Source organism: Thermobia domestica, chromosome 3 (assembly GCF_964235325.1).
Source record: "Thermobia domestica chromosome 3, izTheDome1.hap1.1, whole genome shotgun sequence".
Classification (NCBI taxonomy): domain Eukaryota; kingdom Metazoa; phylum Arthropoda; class Insecta; order Zygentoma; family Lepismatidae; genus Thermobia; species Thermobia domestica.
Genome location: NC_137456.1, coordinates 47201567 through 47214137, shown reverse-complemented (window position 1 = coordinate 47214137; position 12571 = coordinate 47201567).

Below are 12571 nucleotides of genomic sequence, written 5' to 3'. Positions count from 1 at the left end.
TTGAATACTAAAACACTAGTTGATTGCCAACCTCGGTAGTCGTGAAGTCTAGGAGTCAAGGACATTGTTCACTAGCTTCTGAATTTGGGTTGAGGGTCTAGGTTGAGTATTCGGGCTCGAGCCAAACACTGTTAAAAGTTATAGGGCACTGGCCAAATATGTTCAAAACTGCTCGGCCGGGTTTAGAATTGTCAACGACTCGAGCAGCTCGGCTCACAGCTCATTCACTATCGACCCGAACCGAGAAGTGAGCCGAGCCAACAGCTCACCCAACCGACTCGGCTAGAGCCTTCGGCTCAATTGAGCCGAACCGAGCAGATGGCTCATCCCTACCAAGCCTGCTCGAGCCGATGGTTCACTCCAAGTGAGCCGGCTCGAGCCATCTTCTCAGTTGAGCCGAGCCGAGCTGTGCTTGTTATAAAAAATCTCTTGTGGTCTCGTTATCGGGACGAGACGAGATGCAAGCGGTGCCCCCTCTCGTGAGCAACACTAAAAGTATTCCATATTACTGTTTAGCTTACATTTCTCATGGCTTTCGTTTTCCAGTGTAATCAGGCCATAATTTCAAGACGAGTTAAAAAGACAAGCCATTTATCAAACTCGACTGGACTCGAAACTCGACGCGAAAAACTGAAACGGCCCAGAACTCGACTCGAGGATATTACCTTTGACTTGATTCGAAACTCGACTTGAATTCGAGTCGAGTCAAGTTTAGCTTGACTCGTGCTCATCCCTATGCGTTAGAAAAATGGTTGCTTATTATATTATTATTGTGCTAAACTATTTATATAATAATAACAATGTTGTTACGTAAATTAAAAATACAGAATATAGAAAAACATTACACTACAACTAATCAAATGAGAACACATGAACTGGGAGTGAATCAAAACTTGTCAGTAACTCTAAAATCGATACATGCTTTTTAAGGCTAGTTTCAAACTCTATCATCAACAGGACTCTAGGATAAGCAAACTGATCTGAAAGAACTCCAATATTACATACCATCAGCAAACTATTTTTTTAGCAATAAAGTAGGCCTGCTCATCAGAACACAGTTTATTCATATTAACCCCTTACTGTAAATCGTTAATTATGGCACCCTAGTTGTTGATAAATATTTTCTGCCGGGGCACTTCACACACTTTACTTTTAAATTCTGCCCACCATCATCCTCAGCTCTTAAGAAAAAAAGTATTCTTTCAAATGTTCGAACGGTAAAATGTTTTCGTTCTCCATCTTGGAGCTGTCAAAATCTACGACGAAATCTTCCAGGTGCTTGTAATCAGTACACGTGATTTCCCTAAAGCTGTCCTCATCTTCCAAAAACAGCAAGTGGTACTACGAACTTATCTGTTTCTCCGTGTGTCTGTGACTGTCGGTCACTGACATACGTAGTTCGTGCTCGATTGTTTCATTCTGAGAAATTCATTTACAGGAAAGAAACATTTGTTTCTGAAGAAAAATAAACATATATTGTAATTACTCATCCGAAATGTAACGCGAAAAAAGTAACGCAAACTAGGTACGTTACTTAAAAATTTGTAACGCGTTACCGTTACAGTTACTTTGGAAAAAAGTAATGCGTTACTAGGAAACGTTACTTAAAAAGTAACGCGTTACTTGCATTACGTTTCTTCCCAAGACTGGGTGAGAGAGCATGTCTCCTCCAATCTTGGAACTGAGGGGACTATCTCTCCTCAGTAATCCGATTTGAAGTGTGTTTTTTTTTGGGGGGGGAAGTGTGATTTGTGTCCGATTGCCACAAAGGAAAGTGAGATGAAATTGATGTTCCCCCAGGATGAGCCTGAAATCTGCCCGCCTCCCAATGATGAAGACAACTTTGCTCCCTGATCCTCCACAGGATTGTTTTTCAACTTCACAAATATTTTGAGCATCGTTTAACAAAAAGAAAGAAAAGAAAAGAAATTGTCTTACTCGCCCCCCCCCCCCAATGCTGAAGACAGATTTGCGCCGCTGATAGGTGAGCCGTAGTCAGCGCATTAGATCCTAACGCCAACATTAAAATCTGGTTTACTAGATCGAATTTTCCTTCCTCTTCATTTCTGGTAGAGATGGCTTCCGGATTGCTTCATGAAACCGGATTAAAAACCAGTGCCATAACTTGTGAGGGGCAGTAGGAGTGGCAACTGGCCCTCTCATTTAAGCTCCCCATCGTTCAAAGGGGGTACACTTCAAGATAAAACTTTGTTACTCCATGTATTACGATACGAACATGAATATAAAATAAAGCATGGAATAATTTTGCCAGATCCCAGAAACAAAGAAACAATTTAAAAAAAAAAAAACTATTAAATGAAACGAAAATATGATTAGGTTCCATTTCAATATAAGACAGGGACTCAAATACAATATATGTTTCTTAAGGCTTTTATTGCCACTTTCAATTTAACTAGTGAGGTATGGAATTGGCCAACCATACCATTTCCAAGAGATCTGAAAATAATTTAAAGTGCTGTTGCTACCTCACTATTGAGCAAAACATATTCCACTAAAATGAAGCATAAATGTAGTTTGGCCCCATTCCAGTGAAACGCCAGCTGGGGCTTCTAGAAATAATAAAAAATGTTTATTGAGTTTTTAACACATTTCATATTTCATATTTTCCTAAGAGGCCCAACTTCATATTTATCTACGGGGACTCAAATATTAACACTTTCTTCCCCAGGAAAAGTTCCAAGTTACGGGGCTGATCAAGGCTGAAAATTCTGTGACTGTACCGAACAACAAATCCCGGATCATAACGTTAAGTATTCGGCTATATACGTAGGGGATTCAAGTATAACATTTTCGTCGAGTAGTTTCGATTGGAATTTATCCTTCAATTATTCTGTTGCAATAACGTCCTTTTGCTCTCGACTTTTGTTCAAGACTTCTTTGACATTGCTTATTCTAAACTTAAGATAAACTTCATATGATTGATCGTATTTAAAGAGAATTAATGTTTTTTTTTTTCTTTTTTAGTTCAAAAGTGATTATCTTATCTATCTTGCCTTTATATTTTCATTTGTGTCAAGAATATTATTTATCTTCTTCTAAAGACTTTGGTAAGACCTCGTTGAAATTATGATGCATTTTGAAATATGCACGTGACTTCAAAAATAACTTACCAGAATAACACAGTACAGAAAGGAATTGGCATTTCTCCATGAATAAACAACAAGTAACTGGTCCTTTAATTAAACTTGTAGATGCTTGTTGACAATATTAAGTAATTAGCTGAAATGCACGTTGTTCGCGTTAGGGATGCGCACGAGACAAGATTTAAGGCTGTCTCGTCTCGAAAATGTGCTGTAAAAGTGATGTCTCGACTCGAAAAACGTATATTTTTCTATTGGAAGAGCTGTGTCTCGACTCGAATTTTCTCAGGGAAAATTCTGTCTCGACTCGACTCGTGCGCATCCCTAGTTCGCATGAAAAGACTATGTTTATGGAAAATGTTTGAAAGATGTATTTGGGTTGTTTTTATACATTGACAAAATATTATAGAAATTGTTCCGCCATTTTAGAAGCGAAATTTCCAAAAACGCTGGGAGACTTAATAAGAACTTTATATACCAAGTTTCCTCTTCCTAACATGAAGGGCTCATGACATATTCTATTTTTGGTATACATTTTAAACTTCCTTTTCATCTTCTTGGTTTTACACATTGTAATGCAAGTAACTTGACAAAATCCCGGACTAATCCAAGTACTAATTATGTTTGAAATTTCGTTTCAAAACGATTCTTCTACTTTCCCGTGATGATAAGACAGATAACGTATGAATTTGAGTGAATAACTGCCTCCTGTTATCGTTATCTCTCTATTGAAAAGAATATTGGAACCGGAAGAGGTAGTAGACTTCTACCACTTCCGGTATCAATAGAGGAAAAGAAGTTAGAAGATCAAGTGTATTCATGAGATATTGATTCCTTATTAAGAAAGTACTTATTGCTATCTATTACAGTGTTTTTTCAATATATGAATCAGTGTTGAAACCAAACATCATAGTTTTTCACCAATTATGGTTTGCATCGAGGGATAAAGATCAACACGAAACTTATTCTTGGAACGAAGAATTTACATCAAATAATCATTTCTCGCTCTCTTTTACCGTTGTTGCTCTATGTTGATCAATAATGAAACCGGAAGTAAAAGTGTACTTCTTTCTACCACTTTCGGTTGTAGTATAAATACAAGGATGGAAATAGAATCTATATTCTTGTAAACGCTTAATCGATTTCAAAAACTACTTCTCCTTATTATCTCTTACCGTTTTTCTGTTTTATTGTGACCAATGTTGAAACCGGAAATGGACCGTTTCTACTGCTTCCAGTTTGAATAGAGGGTTAAAAATGGAAGAGATGGAACCTATTCTTAGGACTCTGAATCGAATCCGAGAACCGTTTCTTTTTACCTGTTAGCGTCTTTGCGTGATGCCAATCGACAGATAAACGGATATAACCGTTCTTAAGCCTTCCCATACGTAACGCTCAGCATAGTTTGAAAGTCTAAACAAGTGAATTTCGTTTCAGAGTGGACTTCCAAAGTATGGACATCCAAATCCAATGCTGTAACTGAACTATTACATATATTAACTTCTGGTTGCAATAGAGAGATAAGATCAAAGATAGAACCTGTTCCTCGGACGCTGAATTCAAAAAAGAAAAAAAAATACTCACTATCTTTTACCGTTTTTGCTATCTGATCAACATTGAAACTGGAAATAGTTAATTTCTAACATTTCCGGTTTGACTAGACAGTAGATGCAATAGATGAAACTTATTATTAAGACACTCAATCGATGCGGGGGTAAAAAAAATCCGATTGATCACTTACACTTTTTTGATTTATAGATATTTGAAATCGGAGAGATACACGAGTGAAAGATAACATTGTTTCTTCAGATGCTGAAATCGATTTAAAAAAAAAGAGTTTGACGTTATCTGTTACCGTTTTTGTTGTATGGCAATCAAACTTGAAACCGAAAATTAGTATTTCCAGTTTCAATAGAGGGCTAGTGTACATTGAATCGATTACAAATAGCGCTTCTCGGTATGTCGTAACTTTTCTGCTCTGATATCTGTCGACAGACAGACGGACAGATGAACTTTACCATTCTATAAGAGTCTTCATCCCGGCGAAATTAAAATACCGCTAATTTTACAGTAATTATGTGATATCTTCAAATAGATAAAAGATAATTGAAATATGGAACAAGAGCGCCCTAGACAATATTATTTTGCGTGAGGTACTGTTATTACAAGTCACCTAGTGGCTTTCCGTTTTCAGCTGGTTAGAAACGCGAAAATAAATGCCGATTTTCAAAATGGCTCGAAATCGAAAGCAGATAAGTGAGTCGTGATAACGGTATCTCATGTAAAATAATATTGTCTAGGGCATTCTTGTTCCACATTTCGATTTTTTTTTATCTATTTGAAGATATCACATAATTACTGTAAAATTAGCGGTATTTTAATTTCGCCGGGATGAACACTAATAAGACTTCCGATACTTACGCTTAGCAAGTTTGGTACTGTAAACAAATGAGTTCCGTTTCAGAGTCTGAGACTAAGGTAGACTTCCAAACTATATGAATTCAATACTTAAACCTGAAGAGTAGAATCTCTATAATTAGTGGTTGCAATAGATTAATAAGATCAAAGATAGAACCTGTTTCTCTGATACTGAATCCATATCAAAAAGCTATTACTCGTTGTGCCTTACTGTTTTATTCCTATGGCGATAAAGGTTGAAATTGTTTATTTGAGCAACTTCCGGATTGAATAGATGGATAAAGGAGGAGATAGAACCTACTCTTGGGAAGCTGAATCGATTGAAAAAAAAATGCATCTCGATATCTCTCACCATTTTTTGCTCCACGGAAATCAATATTGAAACCGGAATTACTAGTAAGTTTCAACCACTTTCGGTTTTAATAGACTGTTGCGGGTGGTGGTGATATGCTCTGTTGAGACACTGAATCTATCGTAGAAAACCGTTTGTCGTTATCTACTTCCATTTTTGTTCTATAACGATAAGAGTTGAAACCAAAAATGGCTAATTTGAACGACTCATTTGAAGAGAGGGTTAATTAGGAAGATTAAGCACATTCTTGGGACAATGAATCGATTGCAGGGCATCTCGGGGCAGATGCTCTTGGGGCATCTCGATATATCTTACAATTTTTCCTCTGTACAAATCAACATAGAAACTTGAAGTAATAGTAAATTTGAACCACTTTTGGCTTTGATAGTGTCCGGGATAGTCATGTTATGTTGTGTGGATACATTGGAAACCGCTTCGCGCTATCTATTGTCATTTTTGTTCTTTGGCAATAAACATTGAAACTGGAAATGGCTAATTTGAACCACTTCTGTTTTGAATAGAAAGTTATCGAAAGAGATGGAACTCATCCTTGGGACGATTAATCTATTACAAAAGAATCACATCTCAATATCTCTTACAGTTTTAGCTTTGATCAGTGACGTAACTAAAGGGTTGGGGGCCTACCCGCAGACAGCGCGGAGTGGGGCCCCTTCTTTATGTCCCACTTCACAATTTGGGGCTCCCTTATGGCTTGAGATCCCCCCGCAATGCGGGGTCTGCGGGGCCCTTATTTTACGTCCCTGGCTCTGGTACCTGTCGACTGTCAGATAGACAGACAAAGCCGTTGTATAAGACTTCCAACACTTGCGGGTAGCATAGTTTCGAAGTCTTAACATTAAAAGAGGAACAACTGCTCGCGTCATTAAACTTCTACCATTCTGTATTTGATTTGTTTTCGATCTTCTCTCCTCTGGATTATGAAAAATATTGTAATATTATTTCTATGATTATGCGTAATTTAATATCAGATCGCTCATTTTTTTCTAGCTGTTGAGATGCAGGATGTATAAAAAGCTTTCTGGATGAACGATATTTAATTATGAATGTGGGTTCAAACCTTTCAAAGCGATTCCTGAAGGAAAATGGTGTTCCTCAAGATTGTATTCCCAGTGTCACGCTGTTTGCTATCGCAGGCTTCTGTGTTTGATGTTTTCTACACTGACCATCTTGTTATTTATTGTCACTTTAGGTATTTTCATGGTATTACACGACAGCTTCAACTTAATTTAAGACATCTTGTTTGCTTGGTTCAGTTTCCCGCTTAGAAGACAGTCTGTATGCTTCTGCCGCCAACGAACGTGACTTGCTAATCTCAGTTGATCTCGATGGTACTCGTCTCTCATTTCCTGGCACAGTCTGATTTCTGGAGTTAATGTTTGATCTCCGCTTAACGTTTGAATCATTTATTAATAATCTTAAGTACTCTTCTCTACGAGCTCTGAATTTGCTTCATGTTCTTTCACAAAATATTTCGGGTGTTGATTTTAACGTTCTGTTACGATTATACCGTAGTCTAATTTCATCCAAATTAGACTATGGTTGTATGGTTATTCAACTGCTCATTCCTCTTTGCTGAAACAGCTTGATACATTTATAACCTAGGTATCATCTAAGTTTTTGCTGTTGTTGCTTTCCGCACTAGTCCTGTTACTAGCCTTTATGTAGAAGCAAAAGAATCTTCCTTAGCGTATCGTAGTGGGATACTTCTCGGAGATTATGCAGCCCTCATGCATTGTGTTTCCGACTATCTCTGAAACTTTCCTCTCCTGTGGAGGTAGTAGCATGCAACTTCCCTCTGCTTTACCACCGCTATACAGTATGTGCTCAAGCTGTTCGCCCACGGTACGTTCACATTCACACCGATGAAAGTGTTATTGTGTAGCCATCTCTTTTTTTGCTACAGGTTTGTGGTCTTCCATAATTGCTGTTGTCAAAGGTCAATGCTTGATCTTAGGTTGTTGTTATATGCTAAACAGCATACGTCCGTACTTCAACGCTATGCTGTCGTGTGTTTATATTTGCACCGACTCTCAAAGCGTTATTAAAAGCCTGGAGAATGTGTTTAGTAAACACTCCCTCGTGTAAGAATTCTGTTGAAATACCATCAAAACAGAATGCCATCATGACATTATCATGTACTGGGATATGTAAGCATTAAAGAAAAGGAACATGGTAACATAGGAGCCAAGTACACCGTAATTGCAGATGTTGTACTGTAGCAATATCTTCCGTGCTCAGATTATGTACCTATTCCGCTAAACGGATGCGCTGTCACTAGCAAGCAGGTTGGAACCAAGTCCATGAAAATAAGCCTTATTCAATAAAACTTATTCTGAGCAATTCTGTTCTGTTGCGTACTAATCGAAGAAATTTATTCTGGCGATCTTGCATATCAGACACGCTCACCTCTATCATATTGCAAAGATTTGTACACTCCTGCTTGGTATTCGGTAAATTCTTGAAAATTGATGAGAATACTCAGACTAGAGAATGTTTAGAATTTTTAGAAACTTTAATCAGGTTTAGGATAACAATATGGTCTTTTGTGACCACATTCTTGTTTTTGTTTGTGCTATTTAAATAGACAACGTTCTCTAAGGCTTTCCTTTGAATTCTTATATTTTGTTCTGCACATATCCTATTTTCAAATGAATGATGAAATAAATTGTCATACAGATTGAAAGTGTACCCTATCTTAGACCCACTCTCAATATACGTCTTCAAACAGGGCTTATCCCTCTAAGAAATTGCTAGCTTGCAAGCTAGTCTTACAAAAAAGTTGTTTATTGAATTCTTTACCATGGACTACTTGAAATATCAACATAGATTACTGACTACTTCATTCATAAGGCATGTACCGAATTAAATCTGCCCTTTTTAAATTGGTGTAGTACCTTTATTACGCATTGTGCAAGTTTCTGTTTTACATTTATTGAGAGCAAGTACATTAACTTAAAGTATGCTCAAAGAAACACTGCAAAGAGTTCATGGCACAGCTTTTTGCGGATTTCCTTCATGAGGATTTCGACAGACACTTTATTGAACGTCTTAACAGCAGTAATCCACTTTCGCTGAAACTTCTGAATGGTTTTCGTAGCCTCACCTGTCTTCCTCAAAACGCCTTTCACTTGCGCTCAATAACGCTCGATAGACCGGTACTGCGGGACGTTAGATGGGTTCATGTCTTTTTTGATAAATTCGATCCCGTTGTTTTTCATGAACTCTACCGTCACTTTGGCGTAGTGGGCTCGGGCAGGATCAGGCCAGAATATAGTGCAGACATCGTGCTTTGGAATTAGTGGCAGCAGTCGCTTCTGTAAGCACTCTTGGACATAGACTTGTGCGTTCACCGTACCGTTCGTGACAAACACTGAACTCCTTTCTCCGCACTCGCAGATCGCCTGCCACACAAGATATTTCTCGTCCAATTCCTGCACTGCGACTGTTGTTTCGGATCCTGGGAGATGCTGTCCAGGTAAGACAGTATAGAATTGTTGACCAGGAAGCGCTGAAAAGTCGGCCTTGACGTAGGTTTCGTCGTCCATAATGATGTGGCGATTTTCGCGTCCGAAGTAGTCATAGAGTTTGCGAGCACATGATGTGATGATGGTGCGCTGATTTTCTGAAATTCTTGGCACCTTCTATTTTTTGTATGTCCTCATACCTTCGCGTTGCTTCGATCTCTGTACCATGCTAACACTTGTATTGCAATTAATGGAAATATCCCTGACCCAAGCACTAGGATTCTTCTTTATGACACTCACGATCTTTTGTGAAGCCGAGGGTCACGTGGGCCGTAAGCATTTCGATTGTGTGGTTGTCGTTCAATCGACTGAGTTGTAATGTACTGTGTCAGTACGGTTTGGACAGTTCTGCGCGGCATTTTCAGGTCCTTCGCAATCAAACTCCACGGGCGACAAGGATTTTGGAGCCATTTGTCGACGACTCGTTGACGGCGATCTCTTTCATTCATTGCTGTATCTGTACCCTGCAACATAAAACAATGAAAAGTATATCAATTTCTAAGTTAATGTACGTGCTATCAATACATGTAAAACATAAACTTGTACAATGCGTAATAAAAGTACTCCATTAATTTCAAAATGACAGATTTAATTCGGTACATGCCTTAAGTTTCGCGTAAAGATCCTAGAGTTTATTTGAATTTAAATGAGCTATTACCTAGCTTAATGATATAGTCGACATTCTTTAACTCTCCTAAACATTAAGAAACAGAATCAATGTAGCCAGTGCCGGTCCGTGAAAAGTCATCGCCCGGGGTGAGAAAATACGATTGCGTCCCCATACATACGAGTGAGGTCGACAGACCAGTTGCAAAGCGTCACCATTGTTGGCGCGAAGCGTTAAGAAAATTTTCAAAAATAAACTCTGCTTTTCCTTGATTTTGAGCACTTTTTATTATTTTTTGACTTGTGCACATGCATTTTTCTAACATGAGTAACATTATCTAAAGTTGATCCAAAATATTCCAAATAAGTTTTCCTCTCTCTTTTTTCTTTCATTCTTTTCTTTTCTTTCTTTTCTCAAGAATTTTGCGCCCCTTACTTTGGCGCCCGTGGCCGTCGCCCCGCTCCCCCCACACACACATGGCACGGCACTAAATGCAGCAATATTTCCTTTAGTTTGTCTAAATCCTTCATCTTCATGTTTGATTGAACGTACATTAAAATATCTAATTTTACTTACCGTGGTTTTACGTAAGTACAATATTCTGAGTTTTCAACGAAGTTACTGAATGACTATAGTCTTTTTAAAATAATTTTTCTTACCTGAGCTTGCAAATTTCACCTTGACTATGTTACAGTATATTTTTTTTTTCCTTTTTCTTCATGTGTTTTGGTAATTCGCTTTGGGTTCTTTGTTGTAAATTATATCACTTGTCAGGAATGATGAAAAGGTTTTAAGGTTTTACTATTGTCTTTTATGTGAAAAAATGCTTATAAACACATTGTAATACCAAGTTTTACATAAAGAAAAGAAGTTGTAGGTATTATTCACATAAAAATTCTTTTATTGGAACTTATTTACAAAATATTCACAATCGATATTATGCTTAATACAATAAATAAAATAAGTTAGGAACATAAATATTTCACACTAGACCCAAAATATTGTATACAATTAGTTTTTTACTCAATAGCAATTATTTTTTCACCATTATAACACGAAGGTTTATTTTGAACTTTGGTTACATGGATTGTCTCCATGTCTATTCAATTGCACTGATGATATTACACCAAATTAGTTCTCTAATTACGAAGTAATTGAGTAACCCTATGACAAGAAGAGGATCATTTCAGTGAGGTATGTAACTTCAATGTATTTCAGTAACAGTAACCACAGACTCACAGTCTGGGACATGTAAGTGACATATAGGTCAGGACTCGTGGGGTTTCAATACAAATAATTGCTTTTGGGTTCGACTTTAAGGCTGCTAGCCGAGCTGAGAGATAGTGGCAAAGCTTAATCTCCTCAAGTTAATTAGGAGTTTATCTTACGGAATGGAAGATGGACGGGTGTTGTTAGCTCTACATATCGGATAAGAGTGCCTGGTGTCAATCATGAAATACGGTGATGGTGAAAAGTATTGTACAAAAGACGAGAACGAGACGAAAAGTTTTGTAGAAATCTCGTCTCATTTTGATTTCAAGAAATCTCGTCTCACTTTATAAATTTATGTACAAAATGCCCTGATCTTTTTCTTAATTTCCTCCAGAAGTTATCGGAATCCTGGAGCGTAATGAGAAGTTCACGAAGAGTGTGATTTAACAACATTTAAACCGTATTTATTATTGGAGTATGTTGTGTACTGAATTTCATACCTTTTTACTTTGATAAATGCCCTTCATTGCATTCGTACAATCACTTAGTCAACATATATAGTTTTTGTAAGATACGTGTACCGATTATGGCCCGGTCCCCAATATGGCCCTCCCACCATGTCTCTGCAGATTTACGTTGGTGCTACTAGATGGCAATATGAACTATACTCTCGTGACAAGTGAAAACATATTTGTGCGACTCAGTTGTTTCCGAGTAGAATGATCGGCAGTAGCTCCTGATATAGTGTCAACTGGAAGAAAAAAATATCCTCTTGTTATTTTAGAAAAATGAGTAATGTATTGTTTTAGTGTCTATTGTTAAGAGCCTAATCAGTGTTATGCTTGGATAGTGTTGCTATGTGTTCAAACGTAAGCATAAAATATGTGTGATGCAATGTATTGCATTGTGTAAGTAGCAAGTAACCACAGAAGTGAAGAGGTCATGTACAGCGCAATATGGCCATGATGGGCCTTTTTGGTCAGCACTTGTAGTTTTCCTCCGTTTTGAGTTCATGTTACTTTCAGGATTTAAGACACCCTATATTCCGGTACTCATATTTTTTATATAAACATTGATATTCTGATACTAACACCATAAAGGCATGGAGTATTCCCAATATCTTTTGGATCGATTTTGCATCTTTTGGATTTTGTCATTTTTCCTCTGTACCCTTTTAATTCAATAGTTACTATTTCTTACACCTCACACTTGTTTTGCATTTTAATAGCACTTTCTTGCACTTCACAAATGTATTAACATAATATTCTTGTTTTTCATAGCGAGCCATGTTGAGAATATCCTCCTGTGGACCATATTTGTTCACAATATGGCCCAC